Here is a 21,514-nt window from a genome sequence, read left to right as displayed (position 1 = left end):
ATTTCCTTATAACGTGGTATTCTTAAATATTATTTCAAGAGAAAACTCTCCTGTGCGTTCTCGGATTTCCTTAAACCGTTGTGTTCTGACAAATTTTGAAGAAAGAAAATTCTCCTGTGGGTTCTCTTATGATGCTACACGTTTAAACATGCACGCCACACCAAATCCTTTCGAGTTACCACGTGTTGTTTAGGAGATACAGGCTAATTTTGTACGATGTGATATTTCTTCTAGTAAATTGTTTCCAATACGTACGTATTTGTCTTTCTCTGCAACACTGTATTTCCTTATAACGTGGTATTCTTACATATTCTTTCGAGGGAAAACTCTCCTGAGCGTTCTCTTTTGAGGGTACATGTTTAGACATACAAGCAACACCAAAGCTTTTCGAGTTACAACGTGTTGTTTAGGAAAAACTAGACAATTTCGCACGATGCGAGATTTCCATAAACGTGGTTTTCTGAAAAATTTGACAATAGAAAGTTCTCCTGTGGGTTCTCTTTTGAGGCTACATGTTTAGACGTACACGCCACACCAAATCTGTTCGAGTTACAACGTGTTGTTTAGGAGATACAAGCTAATATTTTACAATGTGTTAATTCTTCTCATAAAGTGTTTCCAATACGTACGTATTTGTCTTTACTCTGCAACATTGTATTTCCTTATAACGTGGTATTCTTACATATTCTTTCGATAGAAAACTGTCCTGTGCGTTCCCTTTTGTGGCTACACACTTAGACATACAGGCAACACCAAAGCTATTCAAGTTACAACATGTAGTTTAGGAAAAATTTTGTACGATGCATTATTTCTTCTCGTAAAGTGTTTCCAATACGTACTTATTTGTCTTTACTCTGCAACACTGTATTTCCTTATAACGTGGTATTCTTACATATTCTTTTGAGAGAAAACTCTCCTGTGCATTCTCTTTTGAGGCTACACGCTTAGACAAACACGCAACACCAAAGCTTTTCGAGTTACAACGTGTTGTTTAGGAAAAACAAGATAATTTCACACGATGTGAGATTTCCTTAAAACGTGGTTTCTGACAAATTTTGATGAAAGAAAATTCTCCTGTGGGTTCACTTTGGAGGCTACACGTTTAGACGTACGAGCCACACCAAATCTTTTCGAGTTACAACGTGCTGTTTAGGAAAAACAAGATAATTTCTCAGGATGCGAGATTTCCATAAAACGTGGTTTTCTGAAAAAATTTTGACATAAGAAAGTTCTCCTGTGGGTTCTCTTATGAGGCTACACGATTACACGTACACGCCGCACCAAATTCTTTCGAGTTACAAGGTGTTGTTTAGGAGATACAAGCTAATTTTGTACCATGCGTTATTTCTTCTCATAAAGTATTTACAATACGTACCTATTTATCTTTAATCTGCAACACTTTATTTCCTTATAACGTGGTATTCTTACATATTCTTTCTTTTTTTCTTTTTTTTTTCTTTTTCTTTTTTTTTTTTAAGGCTTGATACAATTTATTTGCTTTTCTTTAGAATTTTTTTATTGTTATTATTTTATTCGTACGATGCGGGATTTCCTTAAGACGTGGTTTTCTGACAAGTTCTAAGGAAAGAAAATTCTCCTGTGGGTTCTCTTATGAGGCTAAGCATTTAGACCTACACGCCACACCAAATCCTTTCGAGTTACAAGGTGTTGTTTAGGAGATACAAGCTAATTTTGTAACATGCATTAATTCTTCTCATAAAGTATTTACAATCTGTACCTATTTATCTTTACTCTGCAACACTGTATTTACTTATAACGTGGTATTCTTACATATTCTTTCGAGAGAAAACTCTCCTCTGCATTCTCTTTTGAGGCTACACGCGTAGACATACACGCCACACCAAAGCTTTTCGTGTTACAACATTTTGTTTGTGAAAAACAAGATAATTTCGCAGGATGCGAGATTTCCTTAAAACGTGGTTTCTGACAAATTTTCATGAAAGAAAATTCTCCTGTGGGTTCTCTTTTGAGGCTACACGAAGAAATAATGCATCGTTCAAAATTAGCTTGTATCTCCTAAACAACACGTTGTAACTCAAAAAGATTTGGTGTGGCGTGTACATCTAAACGTGTAGCCTCAAAAGAGAACCCACAGGAGAGTTTTCTCTCGAGAGAACATGTAAGAATACCACGTTATAAGGAAATACAGTGTTGCAGAATAAAGACAAATATGTACACATTGTAAACACTTTACGAGAAGAAATAACGCATCATACAAAATTAGCTTGTATCTCCTAAACAACACGTTGTAACTCGAAAAGATTTGGTGTGGCATGTACGTCTAAATGTGTAGCCTCAAAAGAGAACCCACAGGAGAATTTTTGTTCGTCAAAATATGTCAGAAAACCACGTTTTAAGGAAATCCCGCATCGTGTGAAATTATCTTGTTTTTCTTAAACAACACGTTGTAACTTGAAAAGATTTGGTGTTGCGTGTATGTCTAAGCATGTAGCCTCAAAAGCGAATGCACAGGAGAGTTTTCTCTTGAAAGAAGATGTAAGAATACCACGTTCTAGGAAATACAGTGTTGTAGACTAAAGACAAATACGTACGTATTGGAAACACTTTTAGAGATGAAATAATGCATCGTTCAAAATTAGCTTGTATCTCCTTAACAACACGTTGTAACTCGAAACGATTTGGTGTGGCGTGTACGACTAAACGTGTAGTCTCAAAAGAGAACCCAGAGGAGAATTTTCTTTCTTCAAAATGTTTCAGAAATCACGTTTTTAGGAAATCCCGCATTGTGCGAAATTATCTTGATTTTCCTAAACAACACGTTGTAACTCGAAAAGCTTTGGTGTTACGTGTATGTCTAAGCGTGTAGTCTCAAAAGAGAACGCAGAGGAGAGTTATCTCTCGAAAGAATATGTAAGAATACCACGTTATAAGGAAATACAGTATTGCGGAATAAAGACAAATACGTATGTATTGGAAACACTTTACGAGAAGAAATAAAACATCGTTCAAAATTAGTTTGTATCTCCTAAACAACACGTTGTAACTCGAAAAGATTTGGTGTGGCGTGTATGTCTAAGCGTGTAGCCTCAAAAGAGAACGCACAGGAGAGTTTTCTCTCGAAAGAATATTTAAGAATACCACGTTATAAGGAAATACAGTGTTGCAGAATAAAGACAAATACGTACATATTGGAAACACTTTATGAGAAGAAATAACGCAGCGTACAAAATTAGCTTGTATCTCCTAAACAACACATTGTAACTCGAAAAGAGTTGGTGTGGCATGTACGTCTAAATGTGTAGCCTCAAAAGAGAACCCACAGGAGAATTTTCTTTCGTCAAAATATGTCAGAAAACCACGTTTTACGGTAATCCCGCATCGTGTGAAATTATCTTGTTTTTCCTAAACAACACGTTGTAACTTGAAAAGCTTTGGTGTTGCGTGTATGTCTAAGCGTGTATCCTCAAAAGCGAACGTACAGGAGTGTTTTCTCTCGAAATAAGATGTAAGAATACGACGTTCTAAGGAAATACAGCGTTGCAGACTAAAGACAAATAGGTACTTATTGGAAACACTTTTAGAGATGAAATAACGCATCGTTCAAAATTAGCTTGTATCTCCTAAACAACACGTTGTAACTCGAAAAGATTTGGTGTGGCGTGTACGTCTAAATGTGTAGCCTCAAAAGAGAACCCACAGGAGAATTTTCTTTCGTCAAAATTTTTCAGAAATCACGTTTTTAGGAAATCCCGCATTGTGCGAAATTATCTTGTTTTTCCTAAACAACACGTTGTAACTCGAAAAGCTTTGGTGTTACATGTATGTCTAAACATGTAGCCTCAAAAGAGAACCCACAGGAGAGTTTTCTCTCGAAAGAATATGTAAGAATACCACGTAATAAGGATACGGTGTTGCAGAGAAAAGAGAAATACTTATGTATTGGAAACACTTAATGAGAAGAAATAACGCATGGTACAAAATTAGCTTGTATCTCCTAAACAACACGTTGTAACTCGAAAAGATTTGGTGTGATGTTTACATCTAAACGTGTAGCCTCAAAAGAGAACCCACAAGAGAATTTTCTTTCGTCAAATTTTTTTCAGAAAACCACGTTTTAAGGAAGTCCTGCATCGTGCGAAATCATCTTGTTTTTCCTAAACAACACGTTGTAACTCGAAAAGCTTTGGTGTTGCGTGTATGTCTAAGCGTGTAGCCTCAAAAGAGAAGGCACAGTAGTGTATTCTCTCGAAAGAATATGTAAGAATACCACGTTATAAGGAAATACAGTGTTGCAGAGTAAAGACAGATACTTACTTATTGGAAACACTTTACGAGAAGGAATAATACATAGTACAAAATTAGCTTGTATTTCCTAAACAACACGTTGTAACTCGAAGGATTTGGTGTGGCATGTAATTTGAAACGTGTAGCCTCAAAAGAGAACCCACAGGAGAATTTTCTTTTGTCAATATTTGTCAGAAAACCACGTTTTAAGGAAATCCCGCATTGTGCGAAATTATCTTGTTTTTCCTAAATAACACGTTATAACTCGAAAAGCTTTGGTGTTGCGTGTATGTCTAAACGTGTGGCCTCAAAAGAGAACGGACAGGAGAGTTTTCTCTCGAAAGAATATATAAGAATACCACGTTATAAGGAAATACAGTGTTGCAGAGTAAAGACAAATGCGTATGTATGGGAAACACTTTACGAGAAGAAATAACACATCGTAAAAAATTAGCTTGTATCTCCTAAACAACACGTTGTAACTCGAAAAGATTCAGTGTGGCGTATACGTCTAAACCTGTAGCCTCAAAAGAGAAGACACAGTAGAATTTTCTTTCGTCAAAATTTGTCAGAAAACCACGTTTTAAGGAAATCCCGCATCGTGCGAAATTATCTTGTTTTTCCTAAACAACACGTTGTAACTCGAAAAGCTTTGGTGTTGCGTGTATGTCTAAGCGTGTAGCCTCTAAAGAGAACTCCCAGGAGAGTTTTCTCTTGAAAGAACATGTAAGAATACAATGTTATAAGGAAATAGAGTGTTGCAGAGTAAAGACAAATGCGTACTTATTGGAAACACTTTAAGAGAAGAAATAACACATAGTACAAAATTAGCTTGTATCTCCTAAACACTTGGTAACTGGAAAGGATTTGGTGTGGCGTGCACGTCTAAACGTGTAGCATCAAAAGAGAACCCACAGGAGAATTTTCTTTCCGCAAAATTTGTCAGAACACAATGGTTTAAGGAAATCCCGCATTGTGCGAAATTCTCTTGTTTTTCATAAACAACACGTTGTAATTCAAAAAGCATTGGTGTTGCCTGTATGTCTAAATGTGTAGCCTCAAAAGGGAATGCAAAGGATAGTTTTCTCTCGAAAGAATATGTAAGAATACCATGTTATCAGGAAATACAGTGTTGCAGAGTAAAGACAAATACGTACGTTTTGGAAACACTTTACGAGAAGAATTAACGCATCGTACAAAATTAGCTTGTATCTCCTAAACAACACGTTGTAACTCGAAAAGGTTTGGCGTGGCGTGTACTTCTAAACATGTAGCCTCAAAAGAGAACCCACAGGAGAATTTTCTTTCGTCCAAAATTTTCAGAAAACCACGTTTTAAGGAAATCCCCCATCGTGCGAAATCATCTTCTTTTTCCTAAACAACATGTTGTAACTCGAAAAGCTTTGGTGTTGCGTGTATGTGTAAGCGTGGAGCCTCAAAAGGGAAGGCACAGGAGAGTTTTCTCTCGAAAGAATATGAAAGAATCCCACGTTATAAGGAAATACAATTTTGCAGATTAAAGACAAATAAGTACAGATTGGAAACACTTTACGAGAAGAAAGAATGCATCGTAAAAAATTAGCTTGTATCTCCTAAACAACATGTTGTAACTCGAAAAGATTTGGTGTGACGTGTACGTCTAAATGTGTAGCCTCAAAAGAGAACCCACAGGAGAATTTTCTTTCTTTCTTTTTTTTTTTTTTTACGTTTTTTAAATTAAATATTTTCTTTATTTACATTTTAAATATTATCTGCATTCCTGGTTTCCCCTCTGAAAACACACTATCCCATAACCCCTTCTCCCTGCTCACCAACCCATCCACTCCCACTCCTTTTTTTTTTGTCTTATTTTTTTTTAGTGTTAACTTCTTTTTTATTCGATATAATTTATTTACATTTCAAATGATTTCCCCTTTTCTAGCCCCCCCACTCCCCGAAAGTCCCGAAAGCCCCCTTCTCTTCCCCTGTCCTCCCATCCACCCCTTCCCACTTCCCCGTTCTGGTTTTGCTAAATACTGTTTCAGTGAGTCTTTCCATAACCAGGGGCCACTCCTCCTTTCTTCTTGTACCTCATTTGATGTGTGGATTATGTTTTGGGTATTCCAGTTTTCTAGGTTAATATCCACTTATTAGTGAGTGCATACCATGATTCACCTTTTGAGTCTGGGTTACCTCACTATTCTCTAGCTCCATCCATTTGCCTAAGAATTTCATGAATTCATTGTTTCTAATGGCTGAATAGTGCTCCATTGTGTAGATATACCACATTTTTTGCATCCACTCTTCTGTTGAGGGATACCTGGGTTCTTTCCAGCATCTGGCAATTATAAATAGGGCTGCTATGAACATAGTAGAACATGTATCCTTATTACATGGAGGGGAGTCTTCTGGGTATATGCCCAGGAGTGGTATAGCAGGATCTTCTGGAAGTGAGGTGCCCAGTTTTCGGAGGAACCGCCAGACTGATTTCCAGAGTGGTTTTACCAATTTGCAACCCCACCAGCAGTGGAGGAGTGTTCCTCTTTCTCCACACCCTCTCCAACACCTGCTGTCTCCTGAATTTTTAATCTTAGCCATTCTGACTGGTGTAAGATGAAATCTTAGGGTTGTTTTGATTTGCATTTCCCTGATGACTAATGAATTTGGGCATTTTTTAAGATGCTTCTCCGCCATCCGAAGTTCTTCAGGTGAGAATTCTTTGTTTAACTCTGTACCCCATTTTTTAATAGGGTTGTTTGGTTTTCTGGAGTCTTACTTCTTGAGTTCGTTATATATATTGGATATTAGCCCTCTATATGATGTAGGATTGGTGAAGATCTTTTCCCAATTTGTTGGTTGCCGATTTTTCCTCTTGATGGTGTCCTTTGCCTTACAGAAACTTTGTAATTTCATGAGGTCCCATTTGTCAATTCTTGCTCTTAGAGCATACGCTATTGGTGTTCTGTTCAGAAACTTTCTCCCTGTACCGATGTCCTCAAGGTTCTTCCCCAGTTTCTTTTCTATTAGCTTCAGAGTGTCTGGCTTTATGTGGAGGTCCTTGATCCATTTGGATTTGAGCTTAGTACAAGGAGACAAGGATGGATCAATTCGCATTCTTCTGCATGCTGACCTCCAGTTGAACCAGCACCATTTGTTGAAAAGGCTATCTTTTTTCCATTGGATGTTTTCAGCCTCTTTGTCAAGGATCAAGTGGCCATAGGTGTGTGGGTTCATTTCTAGATCTTCAATCCTGTTCCATTGATCCTCCTGTCTGTCACGGTACCAACACCATGCAGTTTTTAACACTATTGCTCTGTAGTATTGCTTGAGGTCAGGGATACTGATTCCCCCAGATTTTCTTTTGTTGCTGAGAATAGTTTTAGCTATCCTGGGTTTTTTGTTGTTCCAGATGAATTTGATAATTGCTCTTTCTAACTCTGTGAAGAATTGAGTTGGGATTTTGATGGGTATTGCATTGAATCTGTATAGTGCTTTAGGCAGAATGGCCATTTTAACTATATTGGTTCTACCGATCCATGAGCATGGGAGGTTTTCCCATTTTTTGAGGTCTTCTTCCATTTCCTTCTTCAGAGTCTTGAAGTTCTTGTCATACAGATCTTTCACATGTTTGGTAAGGGTCACCCCAAGATACTTTATACTGTTTGAGGCTATTGTGAAGGGGGTCATTTCCCTAATTTCTTTCTCAGCCTGCTTATCCTTTGAGTATAGGAAGGCCACTGATTTGCTTGAGTTGATTTTATAACCTGCCACTTTGCTGAAGTTGTTTATCAGCTGTAGGAGCTCTCTAGTGGAGTTCTTTGGGTCACTTAGGTAGACGATCATGTCGTCTGTAAATAATGATAGTTTGACTTCTTCCTTTCCAATTTCTATCCCTTTGACCTCCTTATGTTGTCGAATTGCCCGAGCTAGTACCTCAAGTACAATATTGAAAAGATAAGGAGAAAGGGGGCAGCCTTGTCTGGTCCTTGATTTCAGTGGGATTGCTTCAAGTTTCTCTCCATTTAGTTTGATGCTGGCTACCGGTTTGCTGTATATTGCTTTTACTATGTTTAGGTATGGGCCTTGAATTCCTGTTCTCTCCAAGACTTTAAGCATGAAGGGATGCTGAATTTTGTCAAATGCTTTTTCAGCATCCAATGAAATGACCATGTGGTTTTGTTATTTGAGTTTGTTTATGTAGTGGATTGTATTGATGGATTTCCGTATATTGAACCAACCCTGCATTCCCGGGATAAAGCCTACTTGATCATGGTGGATGATCGTTTTGATGTGTTCTTGGATTCGGTTAGCAAGAATTTTATTGAGTATTTTTGCATCGATGTTCATAAGGGAAATTGGTCTGAAGTTCTCTTTCTTTGTTGGATCTTTTTGTGGCTTTGGTATCAGCGGAATTGTGGCTTCGTAGAAGGAATTGGGTAGTGTTCCTTCTGTTTCTATTTTGTGGAATAGTTTGAAGAGTATTGGTGTTAACTCTTCTTTGAAGGTCTGGTAGAATTCTGCACTGAAGCCATCTGGTCCTGTGCTTTTTTTGGTTGGAAGACTTTCTATGACTCCTTCTATTTCTTTAGGCATTATGGGACTGTTTAGATGGTCTAGTTGGTCCTGATTTAATTTTGGTATTTGGTATCTGTCAAGGAAATTGTCCATTTCCTCCAGATTCTCCAGTTGTGTTGAGTACAGGCTCTTGTAGTAGGATCTGATGATTTTTTGGATTTCCTCAGTTTCCGTTGTTATATCTCCCTTTTCATTTCTAAGTTTGTTAATTTGGATACTTTCTCTGTGCCCTTTGGTCAGTCTGGCTAAGGGTTTATCTATCTTGTTGATTTTCTCAAAGAACCAGCTCCTGGTTTTGTTGATTTTTTGTATGGTTCTCTTTGTTTCTACTTGATTGATTTCGGCCCTGAGTTTGATGATTTCCTGCCTTCTACTCCTCCTGGGTGAAATAGCTTCTTTTTGTTCTAGGGCTTTCAGGTGTGTCATTAAGCTGGTAATGTATGCTCTCTCCATTTTCTTTTTGGAGGCACTCAGGGCTATGAGTTTTCGTCTTAGCACTGCTTTCATTGTGTCCCATAGATTTGGGTATGTTGTGTTTTCATTTTTATTGTGTTCTAAAAAGTCTTTAATTTCTTTCTTTATTTCTTCCTTGACCAAGGTATCATTGAGTAGAGTATTGTTCAGTTTCCACGTGTATGTGGGTTTTCTGTTGTTTCTGTTGCTATTGAAGACCACTTTTACTCCATAGTGATCAGATAGGAGGCATGGTATTAGTTCTATCTTCTTATATTTGTTGAGGTCTGTCTTGTGACCAATTATATGGTCGATTTTGGAGAAGGTACCATGAGGTGCTGAGAAAAAGGTATATTCTTTTGTTTTAGGATAGAATGTTCTATAAATATCTGTTAAATCTAATTGGTCCAAAGCTTCAATTAGTTTCATTGTGTCCCTGTTTAGTTTCTGTTTTCCTGATCGGTCCATTGAGGAAAGTGCAGTGTTGAAGTCACCCACAATTATTGTGTTAGGTGCAATGTGTGCTTTTAGTTTTAAAAGTTTCTTTTACGAAAGAGGGTGCCCTTGCATTTGGGGCATAGATGTTCAGGATTGACAGTTCTTCTTTTTGTATTTTTCCTTTGACCAGCAAGAAGTGTCCCTCAGGGTCTCTTTTGATGACTTTGGGTTGAAAGTCAATTTTATCTGATATTAAAATGGCTACTCCAGCTTGTTTCCTGAGACCATTTGCTTGTAAAATTGTCTTCCAGCCTTTTACTCTAAGGTAGTGTTTGTCTTTGACCCTGAGGTGTGTTTCCTGTAAGCAGCAAAATGTAGGGTCCTGTTTACGTATCCATTCAGTTAGTCTGTGTCTTTTTGTTGGGGCATTAAGTCCATTGATGTTAAGAGATATTAAGGAATAGTGATTGTTACTTCCTATCATTTTTGACGTTATTTTTTAAATTTGAATGCTTAACTTCTTTTGTGTTTGATGAAAGGTTACTATCTTTCTTTTTCCAGGGTGAAGTTTCCCTCCTTGTATTGGTGTTGTCTTCCTATTATCCTTTTTAGGGCCGGGTTTGTGGATAGATATTGGGTAAACTTGGTTTTGTCATGAAATATCTTAGTTTCTGCATCTATGTTGATTGAGAGTTTTGCTGGATATAGTAGTTTTGGTTGGCATTTGTGTTCTCTTAGAGTCTGCATGAGATCTGCCCAGGACCTTCTAGCCTTCATAGTCTCCGGTGAAAAGTCTGCTGTGATTCTGATAGGTCTTCCTTTATATGTTACTTGGCCTTTTTCTCTTACTGCCTTTAGTATTCTTTCTTTGTTTAGAACATTTGGTGTTTTGATTATTATGTGACGGGAAGTATTTCTGTTCTGGTCCAGTCTGTTTGGAGTTCTGTAGGCTTCTTGTATATTCATGGGCATCTCTCTCTTTAGGTTAGGGAAGTTTTCTTCCATAATTTTATTGAAGATATTTGCTGGCCCTTTAAGTTGTAAATCTTCACTCTCATCTATGCCTATAATCCTTAGGTTTGGTCTTCTCATTGTGTCCTGGATTTCCTGGATATTTTGGGTTACAAGCTTTTTGCATTTTGCATTTTCTTTAACTGTTGAGTCCATGGTTTCTATGGAATCTTCAGCATCTGCGATTCTTTCTTCTATCTCTTGTATTCTGTTGTTGATATTTGCATCTCTGTCCCCTGATTTCTTCCCAAGGCTTTCTATCTCAAAAGTTGTCTCCCTTTGAGTTTTCTTAGTTGTTTCTACTTCTGATTTTAGTTCCTGGATGGTTTTGCTTAGCTCCTTCACTTGCATGTTTGTGTTTTCCTGTAATTCTTTAAGAGATTTTTGTGTTTCCTCTTTCATGAGCTCAGCCTGTTGACCAAAGTTCTCCTGTATTTCTTTAAGAGATTTTTGTGTTTCGTCTTTCATGACCTCAGCCTGTTGACCAAAGTTCTCCTGTATTTCTTTAAGTGTTTTTTGCATTTCCTCCTTGTTGGCTTTTGTATTCTCCTGGATTTCTTTCAATGATTTTTGTGTTTCCCTTGCAAGGGCTTCTAACTTTTGATCCATTTTCTCCTGAATTTCTTTAAGTATGTCCTTCATGTTTTCCTGTACCAGCATCATGACCAGTGATTTTAAATCCAAATCATGTTTTACTGGTGTGATGGGGTATCCAGGACATGTTGGTAGAGGAGAATTGGGTTCAGATGTTGCCATATTGCCTTGATTTCTGTTAGTGACGTTCCTGCGTTTGCCTTTTGCCATCTAGTTCTCACTGGTGTTAGTTTGTCTTGTCAGTGCTGGACTCACCAGTGCAAGCTGCCCCTTCCCCGTTGGCCTCTGGTGCACAGCTTACCTCCTGCACTGCTTGTAGACAGGGTGCTGCTGCCCAGGCTGTTCAGATCCCAAAGCAGGCACCCGAAGGCTCCTGCTGGGGCCCGCTGGATTCACTGGAGCACACTGACTTCTCCCAGCTGGCCGCCCGGAAACCCAGCTAGCCACTTGCAGGACTTGGAGATGTGGTGCTGCCGCCCAGGCTGATCTGGGCAGCAGAACTCCCAACCGGGTTGGTGCACACAAGGCTATCCTAGCTGCTCAGGCCCTGAGTCTAGGCAAAAGCCTGGCAGGCCAATGTCGGTGCAAAGTTCCCCTCAGCTGTGGGTGTTAATTGGGTGTGTCAGGTGGCTAGGATGGTGGCGTGTGCGAGTTCCCAGAGAGTGCTGGGAGAGTCTGCTGGGCTAACAACCTCCTGGCTGGGTCAGCACACAGATGGCCCAACGAGCAGCCCAGGGCCTGGGGGTCAGTCCAGGGCCTGACCGTCTGAGACCCCTGCTATGTCCGCCTCGGGCTATGCCTGGTAGCTGGTTTGGTTTTGCCTGCTAGGTCTCTCTGGCTTCCCGTAGGCAAAATGGTGGTGGTGCGCAAACTGGCCCGGATAAACAACCTCCTGGCCCGGTCGGCACACAGATGGCCCACCGAGCAGCCCAGGGCCTGGGGGCAGTCCAGGGACTGACCGTCTGAGACCCCTGCTATGCCTGTTAGCCGGTTTGGTTTTGCCTGCTAGGTCTCCCTGGCTTCCCCCAGGCAAAATGGTGGTGGTGCGCGCGCAGGCCCTGGAGGAAAAAAACCTCCTGGCCGGGTTTGCACCCCGGTGGACCCCCGATCAGCTCAGGGCCTGGGTGCAGGCCAACGCCCGTCGGGCTTAGACCCCCGCGATGTTGTTCTCGGGTTATATTTGCGTACCTCAGTCTGATTTCTCTGGCGACCGAGAACCAATATGGAGCCCTCGTAACTGACTGGCGGGAGGCAGAGTTCTGATGTGGCTTCCGCGTGGTGAAAGGCATCGAAAATCCGCCGCTGCTTGCAGCCTGGCTGGCCAGCGATGGCCAGTGGTCGTGGGCACCGGGTCTGCCTGGACCCTGTCCGCTTGGTTCTACTGCTGATGGCCCTTCCTCTGAACCAGCCGCTGCTGCTGATACTGCTGCTGCTGTCGCCGCTCCCAGGCCCAAGAATTTTCTTTCATCAAAATTTGTCAGACACCACGTTTTAAGGAAATCTCGCATCGTGTGAAATTATCTTGTTTTTCATAAACAACACGTTGTAAATCGAAAAGCTTTGGTGTTGCGTGTATGTCTAAGCGTGTAGCCTCAAAAGAGAATGCACAGGAGAGTTTTCTCTCGAAAGAAAATGTAGGAATACCACGTTATAAGGAAATAAAGTGTTGCAGAGTAAAGACAAATACGTACATATTGGAAACACTTTAAGAGAAGAAATAACGCATCGTACAAAATTAGCTTGTATCTCCTAAACAAAACTTTGTAACTCGAAAAGATTTGGTGTGGCTCATACCTCTACAAGTGTAGCCTCAAAAGAGAACGCACAGGAGAAAATTCTTTCGTTAAAAATTTTCAGAAAACCACGATTTATGGAAATCTCGCATCATGCGAAATTATCTTGTTTTTTCCTAAACAACACGTTGTAACTTGAAAAGCTTTGGTGTTGCGTGTTTGTCTAAGCGTGTAGCCTCGAAAGAGAACGCACAGGAGAGTTTTCCCTCGAAATAATATGTAAGAATACCACGTTATAAGGAAATACAGTGTTGCAGAGTAAAGACAAATTCGTACGTATTGGAAACACTTTATGAGAAGAATTAACGCATCTTACAAAATTAGCTTGTATCTCCTAAACAAAACGTTGTAACTCGAAAGGATTTGGTGTGGCGTGTACATCTAAACATGTAGCCTCAAAAGAGAACCCACAGGAGAATTTTCTTTCGTCAAAATTTTTCAGAAAACCACGTTTTAAGGAAATCCCGCATCGTGCGAAATTATCTTGTTTTTCCTAAACAACACGTTGTAACTCGAAAAGCTTTGGTGTTGCGTGTATGTCTAAGCGTGTAGCCTCAAAAGAGAAGGCACAGGAGAGTATTCTCTTGAAAGAATATGTAAGAATACCACGTTATAAGGAAATACAGTGTTGCAGAGTAAAGACAGATACTTACTTATTGGAAACACTTTACGAGAAGGAATAATACATCGTAAAAAATTAGCTTGTATTTCCTAAACAACACGTTGTAACTCGAAGGATTTGGTGTGGCGTGTAAGTTGAAACGTGTAGCCTCAAAAGAGAACCCACAGGAGAATTTTCTTTCGTAAAAATTTGTCAGAAAACCACGTTTTAAGGAAATCCCGCATTGTGCGAAATTATCTTGTTTTTCCTAAACAACACGTTGTAATTCGAAAAGCTTTGGTGTTGCGTGTATGTCTAAACGTGTGGCCTCAAAGGAGAACGCACAGGACAGTTTTCTATTGAAAGAATATGTAAGAATACCACGTTATAAGGAAATACAATGTTGCAGAGTAAAGACAAATATGTATGTATTGGAAACACTTTATGAGAAGAATTAACGCATTGTAAAAAATTAACTTGTATCTCCTAAACAATACGTTGTAACTCGAACAGATTTGGTGTGGCGTGTACGTCTAAACATGTAGCCTCAAAAGAGAACCCACAGGAGAATTTTCTTTCGTCAAAATTTTTCAGAAAACCACGTGTTAAGGAAATCCCCCATCGTGCGAAATCATCTTCTTTTTCCTAAACAACATGTTGTAACTTGAAAAGCTTTGGTGTTGCGTGTATGTGTAAGCATGGAGCCTCAAAAGAGAAGGCACAGGAGAGTTTTCTCTCGAAAGAATATGTAAGAATACCACGTTATAAGGAAATACAATTTTGCAGAGTAAAGACAAATAAGTACATATTGGAAACACTTTATGAGAAGGAAGAATGGATCGTAAAAAATTAGCTTGTATCTCCTAAACAACACGTTGTAACTCGAAAAGATTTGGTGTGACGTGTATGTCTAAACGTTTAGCCTCAAAAGAGAACCCACAGGAGAATTTTCTTTCATCAAAATTTGTCAGAAACCACGTTTAAAGGAAATCTCGCATCGTGCGAAATTATCTTGTTTTTCCTAAACAACACGTTGTAAATCGAAAAGCTTTGGTGTTGCATGTATGTCTAAGCTTGTAGCCTCAAAAGAGAACGCACAGGAGAGTTTTCTCTCGAAAGAATATGTAGGAATACCACGTTATAAGGAAATACAGTGTTGCAGAGTAAAGACAACTACGTACGTATTGGAAACACTTTAAGAGAAGAAATAACGCATCGTACAAAATTAGCTTGTATCTCCTAAAGAACACTTTGTAACTCGAAAAGATTTGGTGTGGCTCGTACCTCTAGAAGTGTAGCCTCAAAAGAGAACCCACAGGAGAACTTTCTTTCATCAAAATTTTTCAGAAAACCACGTTTTATGGAAATCTCGCATCGTGCGAAATTATCTTGTTTTTCCTAAACAACACGTTGTAACTCGAAAAGCTTTGGCGTTGCGTGTATGTCTACACGTGTAGCCTCAAAAGAGAACGCACAGGAGCGTTTTCCCTCGAAAGAATATGTAAGAATACCACGTTATATGGAAATACAATGTTGCAGAGTAAAGGCAAATAAGTACATATTGGAAACACTTAGGAGAAGAAATAACGCATCTTACAAAATTTGCTTGTATCTCCTAAACAACACGTTGTAACTCGAAAAGATTTGGTGTGGCTCGTACGTCTACACGTGTACCCTCAAAAGAGAAACCACAGGATAACTTTCTTTCGTCAAAATTTGTCAGAAAACCACGTTTTAAGGAAATCCCGCAACGTGCAAAATTATCTTGTTTTTCATAAACAACATGTTGTAACTCAAAAAGCTTTGGTGTTTCGTGTATGTCTAAGCCTGTAGCCTCTAAAGAGAACGCACAGGAGAGTTTTCTCTCGAAATAACATGTAAGAATACAACGTTATAAGGAAATACAGTGTTGCAGAGTAAAGACAAATACGTAATTATTGGAAACACTTTACGAGAAGAAATAACGCATCGTAGAAAATTAGCTTGTTTCTCCTAAGCAACACGTGGTAACTCGAAAGGATTTGGTGTGGCATGTATGTCTAAACGTGGAGCCTCAAAAGAGAACCCACAGGAGAATTTTCATTCGTCAAAATTTGTCATAAAACCACGTTTTAAAGAAATCCCGCATCGTGCGAAATAATCTTGTTTTTCATAAACAACACGTTGTAACTCTAAAAGCATTGATGTTGCCTGTATGTCTAAGTGTGCAGCCTCAAAAGGGAACGCACAGGATACTTTTCTCTCGAAAGAATATGTAAGAATACCACGTTATAAGGAAATACAGTGTTGCAGAGTAAAGACAAATATGTATGTATTGGAAACACTTTATGAGAAGAATTAACGCATCGTACAAAATTAGCTTGTATCTCCAAAACAACACGTTGTAACTCGAAAAGATTTGGTGTGGCGTGTACATCTAAACATGTAGCCTCAAAAGAGAACCCACAGGAGAATTTTCTTTCGTCAAAATTTTTCAGAAAACCACGTTTTAAGGAAATCCCGCATCGTGCGAAATCATCTTCTTTTTCCTAAACAACATGTTGTAACTCGAAAAGCTTTGGTGTTGCGTGTATGTGTAAGCGTGGAGACTCAAAAGAGAAGGCACAGGAGAGTGTTCTCTTGAAAGAATATGTAAGAATACCACGTTAAAAGGAAATACAATTTTGCAGAGTAAAGACAAATAAGTACATATTGGAAACACTTTACGAGAAGAAATAATGCATCGTAAAAAATGAGCTTGTATCTCCTAAACAACACGTTGTAACTCGAAAAGATTTGGTGTGTCATGTACGTCTAAAAGTGTAGCCTCAAACGAGAACCCACAGGAGAATTTTCTTTCATCAAAATTTGTCTGAAACCACTTTTTAAGGAAATAGCGCATCGTGCGAAATTATCTTGTTTTTCCTAAACAACACGTTGTAACTCGAAAAGCTTTGGTGTTGCATGTATGTCTAAGCATGTAGCCTCAAAAGAGAATGCACAGGAGAGTTTTCTCTCGAAAGAATATGTAAGAATACCACGTTATAAGGAAATACAGTGTTGCAGAATAAAGACAGCTACGTACGTATTGGAAACACTTTAAGAGAAGAAATAACGCATTGTACAAAATTAGCTTGTATCTCCTAAACAACACATTGTAACTCTAAAAGATTTGGTGTGGCTCGTACCTCTACATGTGTAGCCTCAAAAGAGAACCCAGAGGAGAACTTTCTTCCGTCAAAATTTGTCTGAAAACCACGTTTTATGGAAATCTCGCATCGTGCGAAATTATCTTCTTTTTCCTAAACAACACGTTGTAACTCGAAAAGCTTTGGCGTGCGTGTTCGTCTAAGCGTGTAGCCTCAAAAGAGCATGCACAGGAGAGTTTTCCCTCGAAAGAATATGTAAGAATACCACGTTATAAGAAAATACAGTGTTGCAGAGTAAAGATAAATAACGACATATTGGAAACAATTTAGGGAAGAAATAACGCATCGTACAAAATTTGCTTGTATCTCCTAAACAACACGTTATAACTCGAAAATATTTGGTGTGGCTCGTACTTCTACACTTGTAGCCTCAAAAGAGAACCAACAGGAGAACTTTTTTTCGTCAAAATTTGTCAAAGAACCACGTTTTAAGGAAATCCCGCATCGTGCAAAATTATCTTGTTTTTCCTAAACAACACGTTGTAACTCGAAAAGCTTTGGTGTTGCGTGTATGTCTGAGCATGTTGCCTCTAAAGACAATGCACAGGAGAGTTTTCTCTCAAAAGAACATGTAATAATACAACGTTAAAAGGAAATACAGTGTTGCAGAGTAAAGACAAATACGTACGTATTGGAAACACTTTACGAGAAGAAATAACGCATCATAAAAAAATTAGCTTGTATCTCCTAAACAACACGTGGTAACTCTAAAGGATTTGGTGTGGCGTGTACGTCTAAATGTGTAGCCCCAAAAGTGAACCGACAGGAGAATTTTCTTTCGTCAAAATTTGTCAGAAAACCACGTTTTAAGGAAATCCTGCATCGTGCGAAATTATCTTGTTTTTCCTAAACAACATGTTGTAACTCGAAAAGCTTTGGTGTTGCCTGTATGTCTAAGTGTGTAGCCTCAAAAGAGAACGCACAGGATAGTTTTCTCTCGAAATAATATGTAAGAATACCACGTTATAGGAAATACAGTGTTGCAGAGCAGACAAATATGTACATATTGGAAACACTTTACGAGAAGAAGTAACGCATCGTAGAAAATTAACTTGTATCTCCTAAACAAAACGTTGTAACTCGAAAAGATTTGGTGCGGCGTGTACGTCTAAACGTGTAGCCTCAAAAGAGAACCCACAGGAGAATTTTCTTTCGTCAAAATTTTTCAGAAAACCACGTTTTAAGGAAATCCCGCATCGTGCCAAATCATCTTCTTTTTCCTGAACAACATGTTGTAACTCGAAAAGCTTTGGAGTTGGGTGTATGTCTAAGCTTGTAGCCTCAAAAGAGAATGCACAGGAGAGTTTTCTCTCGAAAGAATTTGTAAGAATACCATGTTATGAGAAAATACAGTGTTGCAGAATAAAGACAAATACGTACGTATTGGAAACACTTTAAGAGAGGAAATAACACATCGTACAAAATTACCTTGTATCTCCTAAACAACAATTGGAACTCGAAAAGATTTGTTGTGGCTCGTACTTCTACATGTGTAGCCTCAAAAGAGAACCCACAGGAAAACTTTCTTTCGTCAAAATTTTTCAGAAAACCACGTTTTATGAAAATCTCGCATCGTGCGAAATTATCTTGCTTTTCCTAAACAACACATTGTAACTCGAAAATCTTTGGCGTTGCGTGTATGTCTAAGCGTGTAGCCTCTAAAGAGTACGCACAGGAGAGTTTTCTCTCAAAAGAACATGTAAGAATACAACGTTATAAGGGAATACAGTGTTGCAGAGTAAAGACAAATACATACTTGATGGAAACACTTTACGAGAAGAAATAACGCATTGTAAAAAATTAGCTTGTATCTCCTAAACAACACGTGGTAACTCGAAAGGACTTGGTGTGGCGTGTACGTCTAAACGTGTAGCCTGAAAAGAGAACCCATAGGAGAATTTTCTTTCTTCAAAATTTTTCAGAAAATCACGTTTGAACGAAATCCCGCATCCTGCGAAATTATCTTGTTTTTCCTAAACAACAAGTTGTAACTCGAAAAGCTTTGGTGTTGCGTGTATGACTAAGTGTGTAGCCACAAAAGGGAATGCACAGGAGAGTTTTCTCTCGAAAGAATATGTAAGAATACCACGTTATAAGGAAATACAGTGTTGCAGAGTAAAGACAAATACGTACATATTGGAAACACTTTAAAAGAAGAAATATCGCATCATACAAAATTAGCTTGTGTCTCCTAAACAACTCGTTGTAACTCGAAAGGTTTTGGTGTGACGTGTACGTCTCAACGTGTAGCCTCAAAAGAGAACCCACAGGAGAATTTTCTTTCATCAAAATTTGTCAGAAACCACGTTTTAAGGAAATCTCGCATTGTGCGAAATTATCTAGTTTTTCCTAAACAACACGTTGTAACTCGAAAATCTTTGGTGTTGTGTGTATGTCTAAGCATGTAGCCTCAAAAGAGAACACACAGGAGAGTTTTCCCTCAAAAGAATATGTAAGAATATCACATTATAAGGAAATACAGTGTTGCAGAGTAAAGACAAATACGTATGTATTGGAAACACTTTACGAGAAGAACTAATGCATCATACAAAATTAGCTCGTATCTCCTAAACAACCGGTTGTAACTCGAAAGGATTTGGTGTGGCGTGTACGGCTAAACGTGTAGCCTCAAAAGAGAACCCACAGGAGAATTTTCTTTCGTCAAAATATGTGAGAAAACCACGTTTTAAGGAAATCCCTCATCGTGCAAAATTATCTTGTTTTTCCTAAACAACAAGTTGTAACTCGAAAAGCTTTGGTGTTGCGTGTATGTCTAAGCGTGTAGCCTCAAAAGAGAATGTAAAGGAGAGTTTTTTCTCGAAAGAATATTTAAGAATACCACGTTATAAGGAAATACATTGTTGCAGTGTAAAGACAAATACGTACATATTGGAAACTCTCTACGAGAAGAAATAACGCATCGTAAAAAATTAACTTGTTTCTCCTAAACAACACGTTGTAACTCGAAAAGATTTGGTGTGGCGTGTACGTCTAAACGTGTAGCCTCAAAAGAGAACCCACAGGACAATTTTCTTTCGTTAAATTTTTTTCAGAAAACCGCGTTTTAAGGAAATCCAGCATCGTGCGAAATCATCTTCTTTTTCCTAAACAACATGTTGTAACTCAAAAAGCTTTGGTGGTGCATGTATGTCTAAGCGTGGAGCCTCAAAAGCGAAGGCACAGGAGAGTTTTCTCTCGAAAGAATATGTAAGAATAGACGTTATAAAGAAATACAATTTTGCCGAGTAAAGGCAAATAAGTACATATTGGAAACACTTTAGGAGAAGAAATAACGCATCGGACAAAATTAGCTTGTATCTCCTAAACAACACGTGGTAACTCGAAAAGGTTTGGTTTGGCGTGTACGTCTAAACGTGTAGCCGCAAAAGAGAACACAAAGGAGAATTTTCTTTCGTCATAATTTGTCAGAAAACCACGTTTTAAGGAAATCCCCCATCGTGCGAAATTATCTTGTTTTTCCTAAACAACAACTTGTAACACGAAAAGCTTTGGTGTTGCATGTATGTCTCAGTGTGTAGCCTCAAAAGAGAATGCACAGGAGAGTTTTCTCTCGAAAGAACATGTAAGAATACAACGTTATAAGAAAATACAGTGTTGGAGAGTAAAGACAAATACGTACATATTGGAAACACTTTACGAGAAGAAATGACACATCATAAAATATAAGCTTGTATCTCCTAAACAACAAGTGGTAACTCGAAAAGATTTGGTTTGGCGTGTACGTCTAAAAGTGTAGCCTCAAAAGAGACCCCACAGGAGAATTTTCTTTCTTCAAAATTTGCCAGAAAACCACGATATAAAGAAAACCCTCATCATGCAAAATTATCTTGTTTTTCCTAAACAACATGTTGTAACTCGAAAAACTTTGGTGTTGTGTGTATGTCTAAGCGTGTAGCCGCAAAAGAGGATGTAAAGGAGAGTTTTTTCTAGAAAGAATATGTAAGAATAGCACGTTATAAGGAAATAGAGTGTTGCAGAGTAAAGACAGATACGTACATATTGGAAACACTTTACGAGAAGAAATAACGCATCGTAAAAAATTAACTTGTATCTCCTAAACAACACGTTGTAACTCGAAAAAATTCGGTGTGGCGTGTACGTCTAAACGTGTTGCCTCAAAAGAGAACCCACAGGACAATTTTCTTTCGTTAAAAATTTTGAGAAAACCACGTTTTAAGGAAATCCCGCATCGTGCGAAATCATCTTCTTTTTCCTAAACAACATGTTGTAACTCAAAAAGCTTTGGTGTTGCGTGTATGTCTAAGCGTGGAGCCTCAAAAGCGAAGTTACAGGAGAGTTTTCTCTCGAAAGAATATGTAAGAATACCACGTTATAAAGAAATACAATTTTGCAGAGTAAAGGCAAATAAGTACATATTGGAAACACTTTAGGAGAAGAAATAACGCATCATAACGCATCGTACAAAATTAGCTTGTATCTCCTAAACAACACGTGGTAACTCGAAAAGATTTGGTTTGGCGTGTACGTCTAAACGTGTAGCCTCAAAAGAGAACACAAAGGAGAATTTTCTTTCGTCAAAATTTTCAGAAAACCACGTTTTAAGGAAATCCCGCATCGTGCGAAATTATCTTGTT

This window comes from Apodemus sylvaticus, unplaced genomic scaffold (genome assembly GCF_947179515.1).
Source record: "Apodemus sylvaticus unplaced genomic scaffold, mApoSyl1.1 scaffold_198, whole genome shotgun sequence".
NCBI lineage: Eukaryota > Metazoa > Chordata > Mammalia > Rodentia > Muridae > Apodemus > Apodemus sylvaticus.
Note: the sequence above shows the minus strand (reverse complement) of the source record.